Below are 18,753 nucleotides of genomic sequence, written 5' to 3'. Positions count from 1 at the left end.
TCTCATATCCATATCATGCACCAAGTTCATTTCACAAATCAAATAAGGAAAAGCATGCAAATTGGAAGCTCATTGAAGCAACAGAATGAACACATCCACATTAATTCCAAAATGATTCAATAAATCTCAAGAAAAATCATGGCTAAACAGCACACATAGCATGATCAACACACCAAAAATCAAGGCATTTGGACATGTCTAAGCATCGCAATCAAATTCATCAAGGCAAGGTAGGCACAAACAAGCTCAATTGAGACAAAAATGGCTACATCAACTTAACACAAGCCTAAAACAGAATTGACAAATGATAAATGTCTCAAACTAAAGCCACAATAAACTTCAAAGTGTCTAGAAACAATGTGCAAAATTTCACATTCATAGGATAAACAACCATCATTTCACAAATCATTGAAGTTCATGACTATCAAAAAGTCCACAAATGGTCATCCAGCAAGAAATATATCAAACAAATCATAAATGAATCCACAAATTCCACAAAAATTCATGATCAATCCTAACATCCAGAAGAAGCATCATGCAAAAAATCACATTATTTGGCATTTATTTGGCATGGGAAATAAAATCAACAAGTTGAGAAAGCAAAGGTGTGACACACATTGTCACACCTACATTAACCAGATCATATCTCAACAACCAGAAATGCTAAAAATGCAAACTCAACACCAAAAGGTCCCTAAAGATGTCTAGTTTAAGCATGCAAAGTTTCAAAGGCATTGGATTAAAATCCATCATTTCACAAAGGAAATGGCAAGCAAGGTTCAAAAAGCACATGCATACACAAACCCTAGGAAAAATTAAATTCCAACCGTGCACAATTTCTGGAAAAAACCTCATAAAATACTAGACATGATGAGGAACAAGATGCAAAAATTCCCAGGTTATTTGGATCATTATTTATGGAGTTATGATTTTTTGAATGAATGAAAAAATAAAGAAAACATGATGAAGCATGTACATGAATGGATGAGTGAAATGAAAATGCAATTGGAAAAGTGTAGCACCCAGGGATCGAACCGAGTGGATATTTAAAAGTGGCGCGTTTCCTAATGAAAAGCACCGTTTCATTAAAGCTTATGTGGCAGCGAGAAGCAATCCTGGCCAATCAATACGCCACGCCCGTGCCAAGTGTACCAATACATGAATACAAACCACGAAACGCATGCAGAAGCACGCTGGAACGGATCAAACACGATTCTGGGAAAGAAACCCTAACATTCATGCGCATTCATACGTGTTCTTGATGCTCAAGAACAAAAGTTCACAGAAATTCAAATCCAGCACATCATTGGACTCATCTTTCATCATACATCATAGATCAATGATTAATTTGTTCTAATTCAACCTAGGTTCAAAGATTCGAGCACGAAAAGTTTCATGTATCAAACTTAGATCTAACATATCTCACTCATTTCTCCATGGAATTTAATGAAACAAAGCTCAGCATAACCACCAATGAAAGATCTACAATATGCACACAACCATTTCAAGAATTGTGAGAGTCAAATTCTAACCTTCAAGGAGATGCAGAACTGGATTTGATGGATTTAGGCTTGGAAATGCAGAAACAGATGATCCTAAGCTCTCATATGACTGAATGGATGAATGTTGATAGCTCAATCTCGCTTGATATTGCTTAAATCTCCAACTGCCATTAATGGATGTATGCTTCAACAGTCTCAAATCTGCATGAAATCCTTGAAACCTTGCTTCAATCTTGTTCAATTATGCTTGTGGATGATGGATTAATCAAGAACAAAGCAATGGATATGAAGAAAATTGAAGAAAGGTGAGAGAGAAAATTGTGAAGATTGGATCTAGATCTGAATTCTGGTGTTGTTAATCATGAAAACAGTTATGCTTTAGCTTTTATATGGTGTGCTAATGATGTTGGTTAATCACAATTAAGCCAAATGCAAATGGATTAGTGAAATTGAAGTGTAATGCCAATTTGTCAATTCACCCTCATGTAATGCATGCCAATGGAACAGTGCTCGAATTTGCACTTGGGATCATTTCAAATGATGTTTGGAGCCAAGTGTAATTGGTAAAATGTGAAGGCAATGCATAATTTTTGAATTACCACTTTCCCTCCAAAATTCAAATGAAAAGTCCAAAATTTTTGTGATGGAAATGCATGATATGTGATGGATGAATTGGATAGTGCATGTCAAGAGAGAAATGTTGCAAAAAGAACCACTTCAATTGGCCTTATGGTTCAAAAGTTATGCCTTCTTGAAGTTCAAATTCACTTGGCAAAGATTGATCGATATCTTCTCAAGCATACATGAGAAATTCATGTTCTTGTACATTTTCGAAATGGGAGAGCAAGATCTACAACTTTCATGTTCAACAAAATTTCATTTGAAGCTTTTTTGATGATGTAATCTTGAGGAGAAAACCTTTCCATTTTTGGCAATTTTGAATTACAAGTCACTTTCTATTTTTGGAAAGTTTTGTCCTGACTTTATTTTCTTCAATGTTGATGTTTTTAATGTCAAATGAGACTTGTTTGAACATGAATGAAGTATTTCTAACCACTTCCCACCTCCAAATCCAACAGTTGACTTGTGGTTAACTTTTTCAGTTGACAGATGACTTGGTCATGCACAGATGAATTTGAGCCTCAATCTCCTGATGAAATGGCTCCAAAATGAAACCCTAGCTTATACAAGCTCAATAAAACACAAATGATGATCCCCATCTCAACAAAGACCTCATCTTCTTGACAAACCCTGATTGGTATAATTCAACTGATTAGGGTTGACCAGAGGTCAAAACCCTAATCCCAAGGCACATGATCAGGAATAATGAACCTCTTGGTGATGATAAGACCATGATGATGATGATGTGCCAATTCAACCAAGATTATGATCAATCTCCTTGAGGAAACAAGAAACCCTAATTGGAACACAAACCCTCAGATGGCTAGTGATCAATTCAACAAAACCCTCAGGCTTGAATCTTTTAACCTCTCTATCTTCTGAGCAAGACTTAGGAGGATGACTTGCTTATTGTCTCCACATGATATGCAAAGATGCAATGACTAAGGTCCTAAAAATGAAATGCAATATGCTAAGCTAGTCCCAAGAGAGGAGGGCAAATTTTGAGGTGTTACATATCATGGAAGTGTTTATGGATGATTTCTCGGTTTGCGGATTTGATTTCCACAATTGTCTAGCTAACCTTGAGAAAATCCTGGAGAGATGCGTGGAGGTGAACCTCGTGCTAAACTGGGAAAATGTCATTTCATGGTGACCGAAGGAATAGTTTTAGGACATATAGTTTCTGAAAAAGGTATAGAGGTAGATAAAGCTAAAATAGAAGTTATAGAAACCCTAAAACCACCAAAAACCCTCAGAGAAGTCCGAAGCTTTCTTGGACACGTTGGATTCTACCGGCGTTTTATTAAGGACTTCTCCAAAATAACCAAACCTTTAACTGGACTTTTAATGAAAGATGCTGAATTCATTTTCGATGAAAAATGTAATGACGCATTTAATCTCTTGAAGAAAGCATTGATCTCAACACCCATTATGAAACCACCTGATTGGTCAGACCCTTTTGAGATAATGTGTGATGCTAGTGATTATGCAGTTGGAGCCGTTCTAGGACAAAGGAAAGATAAAAAATTACATGCCTTTTATTATGCCAGTAGAACCCTAGATGCCGTCCAACTTAACTATGCAACAACTGAAAAAGAATTACTCGCTGTAGTTTTCGCTATAGACAAATTTAGATCTTATCTAGTAGGAGCAAAAATTATAGTTTACACCGATCATGCTGCCATTCGTTACCTATTAAGTAAAAAAGATGCCAAGCCCAGGTTACTCCGATGGATTCTATTACTACAAGAGTTTGATTTAGACATAAGAGATAAAAAAGGCACCGAAAATGTAGTAGCCGATCACCTTTCTAGGCTAGAACATCTAAAACCTAAACTAGTACCCATAAATGATGATTTCTCCTATGATAGACTGATAGCTAGAGTAGAAACCATTGAAGATAATAACCTAGATCCTTATGAGCACCGTCAAAATTCCTTAGCAATAAGTAACATACCCTGGTATGCAGACTTTGTTAATTACCTAGCTGCTGATATAATACCCCCTGATCTTGACTACCACCGCAAGAAGAAATTCTTCCACGATGTGAGAAACTTCTATTGGGATGAACCACTCCTTTTCAAAAGGGGTAAAGATGGCATTTTTCGCTGTTGCGTTCCAGAAGAAGAGGTAAATAGTATTATCGAGCATTGTCATTCTGCACCCTATGGTGGACATGCGAGCACCTCTAAGACATACGCCAAGATTCTTCAAGCTGGCCTATTCTGGCCCACCATGTGGCGCGATGTCTATGGTTGCATTGTCAAGTGTGATAGATGCCAACGCACTGGAAACATTTCAAGGCGTGATGAAATGCCTCTAAGAAACATTCAGGAAGTAGAACTCTTTGACGTTTAGGGTATAGATTTCATGGGACCTTTTCCACCATCCTTAGGAAACAGGTATATCTTAGTAGCTGTAGATTATGTGTCTAAGTGGATTGAAGCTATAGGTGCACCCACAAACGACACTAGGGTAGTAATCAAACTATTTAAAAACTATATATTCCCTAGATTTGGAACACCACGTTTAGTCATAAGCGATGGAGGATCACACTTTATATCGAGAATATTTGACAAACTTTTAAGAAAATATGGAGTTAGGCATAGAGTGGCAACACCATACCACCCACAGACTAGTGGCCAAGAAGAAGTATCTAATAGGGAGATAAAACAAATCCTAGAGAAAACTGTTTCTATTTCTAGGAGAGACTGGTCTCAGAAGCTTCAAGAAGCATTATGGGCCTATAGAACCGCTTTCAAAACCCCTATAGGAACTACTCCTTACCAAATAGTTTATGGAAAATCCTGTCACTTACCGTTCGAATTAGAGCATAAGGCCTATTGGGCCATTAAAACTTTGAATTTAGACTACCTAGCCGCTGGAGAAAAGCGTACCCTAGACATTCATAAACTAGAAGAACTTAGGCAATCTGCCTACGAGAATGCAAAAATATACAAAGAAAGAAGAAAAGCCTATCACGACAAAACAATAGTAAAGAAAAACTTCAATATAGGCGATCCTGTTCTCCTTTTTAACTTTAGGTTACGACTCTTCCCCGAAAAGCTACGTTCAAGATGGACTGGTCCTTTCAAAGTATCCAAGATTCTGAGATTCGGAGCCGTGGAAATCAAGAACGATACCTGTAGTCCATTCGTTGTAAATGGACAAAGACTGAAGCTCTATGAAGGAGGAGACATTCCAGCATACTACTCAAGCCACACCTTAATTGATCCACCAATTCCTACTACTACAGGTGTATAAATTCTAATCGTCAAGCTAATGATGTTAACCAAGCGCTGCGTGGGAGGCAACCCATGGGTTTTCTTTCATTTTACTTTTTCGCATTTATTTTATTTTATTTTCATTTTATTTTATCATATTTTGCATTGAGACTAAAATTTGAATGGTTTGCATTTTCAGGATCACTTTCTTAACTTTTACAGGATGCAGGATTTCGATGACATGCATGTGGCCTATAGAGATAATGCTCAGAGAGAGCGCTACATCGCTCTGTATCAGCGCCCTATGGCACCCACACATTATCCTGATCAGCACTGTATGGAGGCACTGGGCATCGAGCCGAGTATCCGATTCCTTAGCCACAAGCTTCACTGGGATGAGTTTGCTGATGACTTGAGTAACACCTACAGGAACCTGACTTTGGGGTTCCTGAGTTCATTCGACTATGACCCATACTCTGGACCAGATGGGTATGCTGCTTTCAGGATTTTTGGAGTTGAGTACTCTTTCAGCCAGAAAGATTTCGGCGACCTATTCGGTTTCCAGACCACTCCTGATGTTATCCCGGAGACACCTATGGGATATTTTCTGGGTAAGGAGGTTGAGAAGTTTTGGAGTGATATTTCAGGTGGCGGAAGCCAGGATCCATCTACGCAGCTGTCTCATGTTATACATAACCCCGCCTTCAAATACTTTCAAATGATATTAGCACATTCCTTCCTAGGAAGGCCGGATGCAGAGACACTACTGAGTGAAGAGGAGATCTTCCTACTATTTTGTGCATCCCAGTCTCTCCCAGTAGCATGTGGGAAATTTTTGTTATATAGTCTCAGCGGTATCTCCAGATCTACCGAATGAGTATCCATGTGGGCGGAATCATCACGCAGATTGCTGTCGCTTTAGGTCTGCCTCGCAAGGTGTCACATCTCCGGATCTACTGTGGGTACACTACCATGGACATCGACTTCTGTTTGACCAGAGGGTTGATGAGGAGAGCCTCTTTCCACCCATGTCAGTTCCGATTACTGGTCGACAGCGAGCCTATCCATTATTTCACACTGCCAGATCCTATGATGACCAGTGTGCATGATCCAGCGAATTGGAGTTATGATCTAGAGGGCCAGGGAGAGACCGTCGAGGAGCCGAGATCACCACCCATTGCTGAATACACGCCTACACCATCATCTCCCAGAATCACTGTTTTCTCTAATAATCTTTCATTGCATACCCCCGACATCCTCACTCAGATTGCTGAGTGTCGTATAGAGATCGCAGCGCTTAGATAGGAGGTGGCTGACCTCACTTTACAGATGGGAGTGTCTGATCTCACCCATGCTACTAAAGCCGACTGTCTATATATCAGGAGATCGCAGAGCTCAGGTAGGAGGTAGCCATGCTCCGTGGAGCCTCTCAGGAAGACGACATCCCCACTACATGATCTTACCATCTCATCTTATTTTATCTCTTTTTTATATTTCTCGTATTTACATAACTCATCTTATATTATCGCATTTGGAATATTATATAAACTACATCTATACATCGATATTTCTATTTTTATCTATATATGTCTTATGTTTGTTTTATTTGCATTTTTTAATTTTAGTTATTTATTTATTTATTAGTCTAATATTTAATTTTTGTTTCATTTTTATTTTTGTTTTTACTTTTATAAAATTATGCAAGTCAAAGATACTAGGAAAATCACAAGACAAATGCTATCCGGACCCCTCAAAGCCAAAAGACAAGAGAAGCCCAAGCCAAAGGACCAAAATCCGGCCCAGCCAGATTTTGCCTTGTGGCGCCCGCCACAGCGTCTGTAAAAGGTCGGGGCAGAACCCCTTTCTTCACCATTTTTACACCTTACAACCTTCCAAACCCATTTTTTCACCTTTGAAAAACATCCTTGAACCGACAAAAAGCTCATACTTTTCTAACCACCACACCGTACAAATCATTTTTCTGATTTCCATTTCCATTTTCATCCGTCGGATTTCGTAAAAATCCAACCTTTTCACATTCCACTTCATCTTCTTCGTCACTTTTCAAGAGCTTTCAAATGGAGTTTAATGGAGTCATTCTTCGAGGAGGGAAACCGGGGGATAGACAAAGAAAAATTATCGAACGGTTGCAAAATCGGGAGATCCTCTCGACAAGGTATGTTGATGAAAACTGTCTCTACACTTTAGGTATCTATCATAGCATATTTCATTTATTAGATAATTTAGGTTTGCATAATTTATTTTCCAACAAAGAACCCACCTATGAGCGATTGACAATTGAATTCTTGAGTTCCTTAATTTATATTGTCAACCCTAACACTGCTAGCACAGTTGGTACTGTCAGATTTAGAATGTTTGCTGTTGAATACGAATTCAGTACCGACGAACTAGCTAGCTTGTTAGGAATCCCTCATGGGGACGGTGCTATTTGTGAGGCCCCTTTGGATTCGGAGTGGTCCGTTGAGGTATTTTCCTTCTGGGAGCGTTTATCAAACACTTCCATAAACTCTTTTGAAGGAGTTCTCGCCTCAACTATCCATAACCCGACCATCAGAGCTTTTAGATATCTGTTGGCATGCACTATTTTTGGTTGGGAGAATCCAAATAAGGTTAATGCTAGAGAGCTTCTATTTTTGCAAGGAAGCCTCACAAATAGACGAATTAATTCGGTTCCGTTCATGCTTGCTTATACGACTTTAACTTTGAATAAAGCGGGACCGATTTCTTTTGGTGGATTGTTTACAGCTATTGCTCGGGCGCTTAACCTGAACAATGAGATGGCTACCCTAGACCCCTTACCTCCTCGTACAATTAACCTAAAATTTCTGAGAGACATGAAATTGTGCCGTTTGAGGAGAGAAGGAGGTTATATGCTTATGGGTCATGGTGTAGCCATCCCATCTGTTGCTTTACCCTGCACTAGACGTACAGATGTACGAGATGAAAGGAATTGGACCTACGCTTTAGATGCTCCACCTGTTTTGGGTCCTCTTCCTCCTAACATTCCTGATGAGGCGGGACATGACACTGATGATGAATATGATCGGAGAGAGAGATCTCCCTTACCCCATGTGTCCCCCCATCATCCTTCACCACCATACACCGCACCATCTTCTTCTTCTGCAGGTACCACTCCTGGCTTTTATATTACGGAGGAGATGTGGCGTGACCACATGGATAGAGAGCAAAGGCATGACGACCTACTCTCTACCATCCAACAACAACTGGCGAATAACATGAGCTTCATGCAAGAATCGCAGCGGAGGACAGACAGGTCCTATGACACTATTTTACAGTCCCTGCAAACGATCACAGATACACAAGCCCGTCAGCAACACTACCACCAGAGACACATGGCACTCATGAAAGCCACTCAAGGTTCCATTATGGGTAACCTTCGAGAGGTGAGGACCGCTCAGGATGCCCTACAGGCGAGGATGGGTCAGAGAGACCGTCGTCGTACCCGATCCCGTCGTCCACCTCAGGACGGCGAGGGCACTAGTGGTCAGCAATAGGTTGTCAGGTAACTCTTCCCTTATCTTATTTTGAAACATTGGGGACAATGTTCGATTTAAGTGTGGGAGGAGACTCCATCGTCTTTTCTTTATTACCTTTCTCGTTTTTTTCCTTTATCGCTTTTTCTTTGCTGCTTTTAGATAGTTTATTTATTTTTATTTCCTTTTAGTTGTTTATTTTGCCTTTTAGTATAATGCATGAGTCTGATGAGTAACCAAATATAGTAGATCTTTAGTACAATCCTACCTCCCCATACCTTTAGCCCCACCGGAAAAAAAAATTTGCAAAAGAAAATAGTGTTTTTCCGAAAGTTTTCAGGTTTTAAAGACATGTTTTGAGTAAGGATGCGGTGACTTGGGAGAACTTTGCGAAACATCAGTATTAGTTTAGCACCATAGACTTCGTAAATATAGGAACCACTTCCGAAACCCCATATACCATAGCCTTAATCATCACTTCCGTGTAAGTCCTCGGTAGTTTATCTCAGCAGTCAGCTCCGGCCTACGCATCCTCTACATGGGGGACCGATGCAAATAAGTGAATGATCCAGCAAAACAAAAAAATAAAAGAAAGCAAAAAGGAAACTCCGGTATAGGTGACCCTCACAAAGTCATTTAAACCAAAGAATTTTAAAAATTTGCTACAAAAAGAAAAAGAAAAAGAAAAAGAAAAACTTACCCACTGTTAGTTGGTTCAGAGGTATCTGGCATTGAACTCGGTAGGGCGAATTACGATCCGATCCCCCACAACTACAGTTGGGTCCAATAAAAGGGTTTACACATATTTATGTGCCAGAAACCCCATGTTCAGATCATAATCACTAATAGGCCACTCTACTATGAAGCATGTACAGATAACGGGCTTAATGTGATTGCGCCTGAATGAAAAGGACACAAAAAGAAATGAAGAGGTAGGTCTAGGTATTGTGGGATAATATGGGTTGGTTAATATAGGAATGAAGTTTATGTCCGTATTTGCGGATTAGTGTCATCATGATACCCTTATTTCACTCAGTTAGTACCTATCACTACATCCCGACTTGAACTTAGAATTTTTACCTGAAGCACTCGTTTACACAAATTTTCTTTTATGAGCTTTTTAATGTTTTGCTTAAGGACAAGCAAAGGTTTAAGTGTGGGAGAGTCTGATAACACTGAAATTTACCGTATTTTCGACTCCGATTTCACATGCATTCTAGTTGTTTTATTGTTATTTTGTTGTGTTATTGCTATGTTTTCCTTTGTTTTCAGGTTTTTACTTTAATCGGAGCCCCGGTCGAGAAAAGGAGTGAAAAAGAGCTAAAAACCCTAAAATTCAGCATTTTGTACTTGTGGCCTACCCCATGGCTGGCGCTATAGACCCTGCCATGACGTGTCCAAGCTCAACTTCCCTCAACTGCCACGTTCCCCACTACTTCCACTAAGGCGCCCCAGATTGTCCTTGTGGCGGGCGCCACAAGAGGAAAAGTTTTCCCTCCCATTTTCAAGTTGAAGGGCATCCTTGTCATTTCCATCTTTTTAATTGCTTATAAATAGAAACTCGAAATCACTTTTACAATCATCCAAACTTAGAACAGAGGCAAACTCAGAGCAACTTTGTTTCACTTAGGCATATATTTAGTATTATAAAGTGGTAACCACTTCGCATTAGAGTGTTACCACAATTGTGTAATCGAGTCTGTGATAGAGTCTGTAATCGAGTTTGGAGCACTTTGGAAGGAAGTTAATCATGCCGCCATTTTCATTTCCGCTATGCAATTTATTCAACCCTCCGATTGGAGCAGGTTTTTATTACTTGTCTTTATCTTATTTATTTTCCGCACTCGCTTTACTTTTATTTATTTCCTCGCACTCGCTTTACTTTTATTTATTTCCTCGCACTCGCTTTAAATTATTTATTTCCCGCACTCGCTTTAAATTATTTATTTCCCGCACTCGCTTTAAATTATTTATTTCCTCGCACTCGCTTTACTTTCGTTTATTTCCTCGTACTCGCTTTAAGTTATTTACTTTCCGCACTCGCACTACTTTTATTTACTTTCCGCACTCGCACTACTTTTATTTAAATTAATACACTTTTACTTTACCATGTCTAACTAAATTTATAAGGTTGGAATGTAAGGATCGTAATTGAACCGATAATTCGTACAAATGTTCGTAGAAACACTTAAGGGCTATTTTAACTTTTAACTTAAGTTTTCCCGCACTTCAATTCCGTTGGGTAAGATTGAAAGCCGTCCAACGTCTTTTTAAACTTAATTGTTTTTTAACTATTTCAAAAACAGCGAAAGTGCTTTGTTTAGTTCATTAGGAGTTTTTAACTTAAGAAGAAAAGAGATTTTAAAACTATTTTCGGACGCGTTTATAAGTTTAGAGTCTGGTTCGTGAGAACCTCTTTTGGTTAAGAAATCCAGGTTATAATGCTTTTCAACTTAGTCAAGATAATATATTTCTTAAAAATAGGTTTACTACTATAACGCAATGCGCGCCTTTTTATAAGTGACAATAAGAGGGTTTGATTAGGGAGTACAACTCGGTTCTGAATACGCGAAAGCGACAGTTCCTGTTAAATTAGTTCTTTTCAAAGTAGGAAACATTGCCCATAAGTAGCTCTATTAGCAAGTACTTGGATTATTAATTGATTACGTGAATTACATTCGACCCTGTCTTTATTAATTAATCTTTATTTAAAACTTTACTTTTCATTGCACACTCCAAAAATACCTATTTCGATTGGCTTTGATAAATACCATAACAATAGATAACGATAGTTTGACACTTGGCCTCTGTGGATTCGACAATCTTTTATATTACTCTGACGCGTTCGTATACTTGCGAAGGACCGCATCAAGTTTTCCTTGGAATCATTTTCATATGACAAATATGGTAGGAGATAGAGTCTAGGGAACCCCAGTTTTGAACAGTTGACTTCCTCTGGTCAACCACCATGAACCAACTTGCTAGATTGACATTATCTTGACTTTTGGGACTCATGGAGGATAATATATGAATAAGATGATGTAATGTGAAGTATCCCTTGGAATATTTGATCAATTGCTGAAGAAACATGTTGAAGAAGTCAAACAAGATACCCTGATGAATTAGGGTTTCCAAGGCAAACCAACTCCAAACTCTTGGTGATTTCTTGATAAAAATAACATGTGAGATCATGGGGATCCATATACGATGATTAGAGCCAATGTAAACCATTCCTTGATTGATCTCCTTGCATTAAGGGTCTTAGACCTTATATATGAGCTTGATATAACATATGTGAGCATACACATTACCTACAAAAGAGTTAAACTATATAATGACATATTTTTGGTATTTTGGTTAGTAAATAATGAAAAATAAAGTATGATACAGTCAAAAGTGCTTGGTGATCTTACCCAATGCAAACCCAATGAATGAAGGGTAAGGAGGATAATAAGGTGTGATCCCAATGCTAATGCATATGAAGAGATATCATGAGGGATCTTAGGGTCAAAATTAGGGTCTAACAGAGTGATAAATTAACAAAGGTAATAAGCTCAAGGAAGAATTATTACAAACTACCAGCCAGGTGATAACTTAACAAAGGTAATAATTCAAAGGTAAAAGGAATATTACCTATTATCAGCCGAGTGATAACTTAACAAAGGTAATAAGCTAAAAGGAATGATTACCAACTATCTGCCAAGTGATAGCTTAACAAAGGTAACCAATTAGGGGGGGACCAAAATTTAAACCAATAATGAACCAGAGAAGTGTGTAAGACCCCAATTTTGACCCTAAGATCCCTCATGCTTTCTCATCATTTGCATTGACTTTGGGATCACACCTTGGCATCCTCCTCGCCCTCATTCATTTGGTTTGCATGGGGAGATATTACCAAGCATTTGATTGTATCATAATTTGTTTTTTTTTTGTTTTTTTACTAACCAAAATACCAAAAATATGACTTATGTAGCTTCATTTCTTTTTTAGGTAGTGTGTGTGTTCACCTGTGCCTCATCAAGTTCATATCTAGGGTTTGAGACCCTCAGTGCGAGGGATCAATAAAGGAAAGGTTAAATATGGTTCTAGACATCATATATGGATCCCTCTGTTCTTTATTTGTCAATTTGATCAAGAATTCATCAAGACTTTGAAGCTTGTTTGTCTTGGAAGTCCTAATTCATCTGGGTATCTTGTGTGACTTCCTTAACAAGTTTCTTCAACAATTGGTAAATTTTTCAAGGTATACTTCATTTTAATTCATCTCAAACATATATGATCCTATATGATCCCTAAATAGAAAAATTTAATGTTTGCAAGTTGGTTCAAATAGGTTGACCAGAGAAAGTCATCTAGTCAAAACCGGGGTACCTTAGACCCTATCTCATACAATTTTTGTCATATGAAACTTATTCCAAGATAAATGTTACTCTTTTTGATATTAAAAACAACTTTAATGTTAGAACCAAGATCTAGTTTTTCTTTGAAAGCCATTTTTTATGGTGAAAGATTATAGGTCATTTTGTCTATGCCCTACTTAGGAGGTCAACTTCCAAGAACCATAACTTGTTCAATTTTTGTAATATGAAGGCCATCAAAGTTTTATGGTCAATTCCAAGATGTCTTCTCCAACTTTTATTATTTGAGAAAAGTCAAATTCAACTTTCAATGGCATGTACTAATAGGAAACATTCTAGGTCATTTTGGGCCATCATCATTAAATAAGCAATTTTCCTCAACTTCTAAAATCCATAACTCCCTCATGCAAGAACCAAATGGTGTTAAATTTGTGAACAAATTGACTAAGCTTGAAAGGTATACAAATTTGAAGAATAAACCATTTTCATTTGAAGCTGATAGCAAAAATTATTCAAGGTGGAAAAAGTGGTCATTTGACTTTTAACTTAGAAAATTTTCAACTATGTTTGATTTCTCCAACTTCCACCTCACAATTCATCATGATCCAAGCTCCAAGTGGAAAATTATTCAACAGAAAAGTTGTTCCCCTTCATGTTACCTTTCCAAATCATCCAAGATCATGGCATCTGGAGCATTTTTGAATGACTTGTGCATGGTTGCATTTGATGTCCCCGTTTGGAAGATTCTCATGACCAATTTTAATTCCATATTGCATGGCTTCATGAATTGCTTCCAGCATCACATATGCACAACTTTGGACCAATTCCAATCATTTGATGGGCCTATCACATGCCCATGCAAGCATGCACACTAGAATTTCTATTTTTGGCATTTGAGTGGAAGTGTGTGAAAATCATTTGCCGAGCCTATAAATGCAACTCATTATGCACAGAATCAAGGACCTTTTGCCCAAGCTTTGACCTGCAAACACTCCCACCCTCCATTGATAGAACACCTTGAGGATTTCTCTTGAAATCAATTTTGAATTCCCCTTCTATTTTGGGATTGAAACTCCAAAGGTTCAAGCCATTTCTGCATCCAAATCATCTCCTGTAAGTGGATAGAAGCAAGCCAAGCCAAAGTGAAAGCAAGATCGAGCTCGATTGAAGCAAACCGAAGGTGAATTTTCAGATTTTTCTCTTCTTTGATTCTCCATCATTTCTCCACCATTTTGATTGATCCTTGGTTGTTTGAAGACCTACCAATGTAGGAAACAAGATTGAGTTGCTTTGAGGTTAAATCAAAGTAACTCAATTCATGCTCCTCAATTTTCAATTCCATGTATCTTTAAATATACTTGGAATTGGAGAATTTTGAGGTCAAATTTGGATTCTTGGCAATTTTCTCTTCAAAATAGTGTACTCACTTTCCATTTTTATGAACCTTGGTGGTGGACCAGTCCGGTGAGGTCCACCGAAGAAGAAGACCGGAGCTAGGGCTCCGGTGGTGTGTTGGCAGCTTCTCAACCAGTTGATCTTGATTCCACGTTCTAATCAGGGCCCTTGCTTTGTTTGACTCATGTTCCAGCGTATTGACCTTGGTGTACGAGTTTCCCTATGCGTGTGGCCATCAGATCTGCCATCTCAATTAATGAGGGAGATCTAATGGGCCATGTTTTTTCCCATTTTATTTTATTTGTTGATTTTATGTTTAATCCTTTTATTTTATTTTATTCGTAGAAATTTCATCTTTAATCCAAAAAATACGGGACTTTCACCAAAATTCTTTAAATATTTTCCTCTTCTATATTTTGAATTAAAATCATTTTTTGGATTAATTTTGATATTTTTCAGGAATTAAATTATTTTTTACTTGTTTTTAAATATTTTAAAATACTCTTGACCTTGTTTGATCTAGGATAAATTGTTGGCCATTTATTTGGTGATTTGAAGGGATTTGAGGTTTTGTCCATTTAAAATGTATTTTAATTAATTTTTTAATTTTATTTTTAATTGTTTAATTCTTAAAAAATATTGTTGAGCCATTTGGTTGATCTTGTGATGTTTGACTTTCTGTTTCGCCTTGATCATAGTTGATTCGAACTTCCATTTGATCAATACTATATGATTTAGGGGATTGATGAAATGTACATTTCATCCCTCAAAATGAATGGATAGTATTGATCAGATGAATTTCCTCATGTGATCAATTTCGCTTTCCATTTCCCTTTCCCTCCTAACCTTCATCCCTATTCTTCCTCATTTCCTTCATTGACCAATGAAATCTCAAGGATCAATTGCTAGTTGATTCATCAATGACCTCGTGTCAGATGAATCGACATGAGGCTGATTGAGATAGGTCTCTCCCACTTTATTGTTGTGTGTGGTATGTTTTAGGAGTATGGTTCTTTGTACCATATCTCTAACATGCATTAACATCAATATTTTTATTGCCCAATCTCAGATAGTTGAGACTTCTACATAAGTCAAATTACGATTGCTTAACATAGAGCTAAATTTGTCCTACAAGGCATAACATTCTTGTAAGTGAGATTATAAGTCTCCCATTCTTCATGGCATTGTGTGAAGACTTTACCTTTTTTCCATTTGTAAGAGCTAGTGGCATACTTGTTGGTTTATCCAAGTTGGATCCCTTCTCATAGATAATGTCTTGGTTCATGTATTTACACTTGTGAATGAATGGTTGAGTGTTCTCCAAAGAATAACTTAAATAATTGAAATCTTCACTAACATTTGACTAAAATTTCATTAATATTGCTTTACTTTCAAGTCATTTACTTAATGCAATTTTAATTCAAGTACCTTTATCATTCATTGTTATTTATATTTCATGCAAGATATTTATGTTTCAATCATTTTTACTTTGCTCACTTAAGTCATATCATTTGTGCTTGTGTATATTATATGCTTTTGATTTTATCCTTTTTGTGGTCTTAGAACCTTAAAATACTTAATAACAACAAAAACCCTAAAAAATATATTGGTGGAATGTTCAACCTCTGCCCTTGACCTGATTTGAACTCTTGGACTTAGTAGTAGGAAACATTCCCCATGCTTTGAAGGACTTGGCCAATGCCAATATTTTGATACTGACCCATCTTTGACAACGCCTTTCATCTGATGCAAGCCATGATTCCTAATTGGGTTCATCTGTTACTTTATCTCTGTGCTTAATTGTTTCATTGTCATCTTTATTATGTCTGATGATTGTTTCTGTGAGTTTGCCAAGGAAATATTTCATCTCATACATTTGAAGACATTTGAAGACTACTTACTATTGGAGTGCTTGCTTGGATAATATGGCTATCTTTATTTGATGCATTGGTCTTCATATTATTTGCTTGGATGTTGCTTATGCTTGTTGCTTGCTCAATAGTCCAAAGGAAATGGGTTTCCATCTGACACTCTTGTCCGGTGGATTGCTTTCCATCTGGTAGATCTTTTCAACTTGTAACTTTTAATTTTGTTTAGGGTAGTCCCTTCATCTTCTCTCTTCTTTATTTAATTTCAAAATCTCTCAATCCTTTAAAAAAAACCTTTCTTTGTTGTATTTTCAACTTAGACATGTTTTAATGATTAGAAACTTTGGCCTTATGCCACTGATTTTCAAAACATTTTCTTAATCAAACTTATGAATAAACTTAATTATATTGACTTTAATTTCAAAAGACAAAAATAACCAAAAACTTCATTCAAATCTTTTGTCCATTTTGAGCCCTTTCCTTTAATCTTTTGTTAAAATCAATCTACCAACTTCTTTGAAATTTTTACCATGAACTATGGGGTTTTATCCCTCATATTTATGTTGGTACGTAGGAATAAGACCAGAGGTCTTGTCAAACAAAAAAATATAATAAATGAATTCTTTTCTCATCCCCCCATTCCATTTTTATCAAACATCTCTTCAACAAATACACTTGCACACAAAAAAGGGCTCCCTTGGAGTACCTAGGATACTTTGGGTGCTAATACCTTCCCTTTGTGTAACCAACCCCCTTACCTGTAATCTCTGATATTTTATTAGTTTTGATTTGAAAACTTCTTATCTTTGGGTTTTCTTCGTACTTTTCCCATTTCCTTTAGAAACAATAAAAGCGTGATGGCGACTTTGGTTTTTCAATGATGTCGGGTTTATCCATAGCTCGATGGTCACGAATGCACCACTACAAAGAAGTCAAAGAGGACTCAATCCAATGAGGGCATGGACTTAATTGGAGATTGATCCCATCCAGATAATAAACTGATGGGAAAATTGAAATAAAATCTTCCAGGAGGATCAAACTCAGTGGGGAATTAGAAAGGATAAACTCTTTCTACTTAAGGTTGAGACTCTATTGGAGAGAGGATGTATACACTCTGTGGTGGGAAAAGTTCCAGAGAGAGGTAAGGAGTTATTGAGAAATGCACAAATAAACATTATGAGGCTATACACATTTGTGTGATTATACTGACATAACAAACGCAAAGGCGCGAGACTGATAACAAAGTAAAACTAGATACTCGGATAATCTCAACAAGATGGAGATATTGGCAGAGATTCATTAGGGATTCTACCACTCTTGCAATATGATGTTGGGGAGACAGATATAAAAGAGAATCCATCCCGGGGAAGTCACTGAATTCCATTCTTCAGGATCTTACCATCCTTGGGATTGCCATTAACATTCCTCCTATGTATTCACAAGTCGAGGAAAATACTTATCTTTTTTTGTAAATTTTCAAAAAATATGATTGTTTAAATATTTTTGCTTCAAAAATTATCATCAAATCAATGAAATTCCATATACTGAAACAAAATAAGAGTAGCAAACAAATGGGCAAAAAGTTCAAATTTTATTGATATAATGGTAGTCAGCAAATGGTGTGACTCCATTGATCATTAAAAAGTTGGAAAATGGTAAATACATGGAAAGGGATACATTGAAATACAATGACCATTATTCTCCCTAACAAATTTAAATTCCATTATGTTCTGAACTTTTGTCGAGGATGATTGAATAAAAACCTGTGATAGGTATTATTGCTTCAAACGATCAAGTCTGGCCTGATACAATTACTTGCCATATTCTCTAACTTTTTCCTAGATTTCCTTTTCGGGGTCAATCTACCGGGATGATTATTTTCTGTTTTATGTCTCTAACTTTTGCCTGGACTTCCCTTTCGGGTTTTCAATCCATCGAGACACTCATTTTTGCCTAAGCCGCCATTTCAGGTTTTCAACATAGCGAGTTGTTCTTTTAATTTTCTAGGCGAAGTATTTCTTGAATGCATCGACAGTCATAGGACGAGGGAACTCCTTACTATCCATAGCTGTAAGAATCAATGCACCACCAGAGAAAGCTCTCTTAACAACATACGAGCCTTCATAATTAGGAGTCCATTTTCCCTTAGAATCAGTGTTGAAATACAAGATCTTCTTGAGCACAAGGTCACCTTCTCTAAATACACGAGGTCGAACCCTCTTGTCAAATGCTTTCTTCATTCTCTTTTGATATAACTGGCCATGACACAA

Source organism: Lathyrus oleraceus, chromosome 3, assembly GCF_024323335.1.
Source record: "Lathyrus oleraceus cultivar Zhongwan6 chromosome 3, CAAS_Psat_ZW6_1.0, whole genome shotgun sequence".
NCBI classification, from domain to species: Eukaryota; Viridiplantae; Streptophyta; class Magnoliopsida; order Fabales; family Fabaceae; genus Lathyrus; species Lathyrus oleraceus.
Note: the sequence above shows the minus strand (reverse complement) of the source record.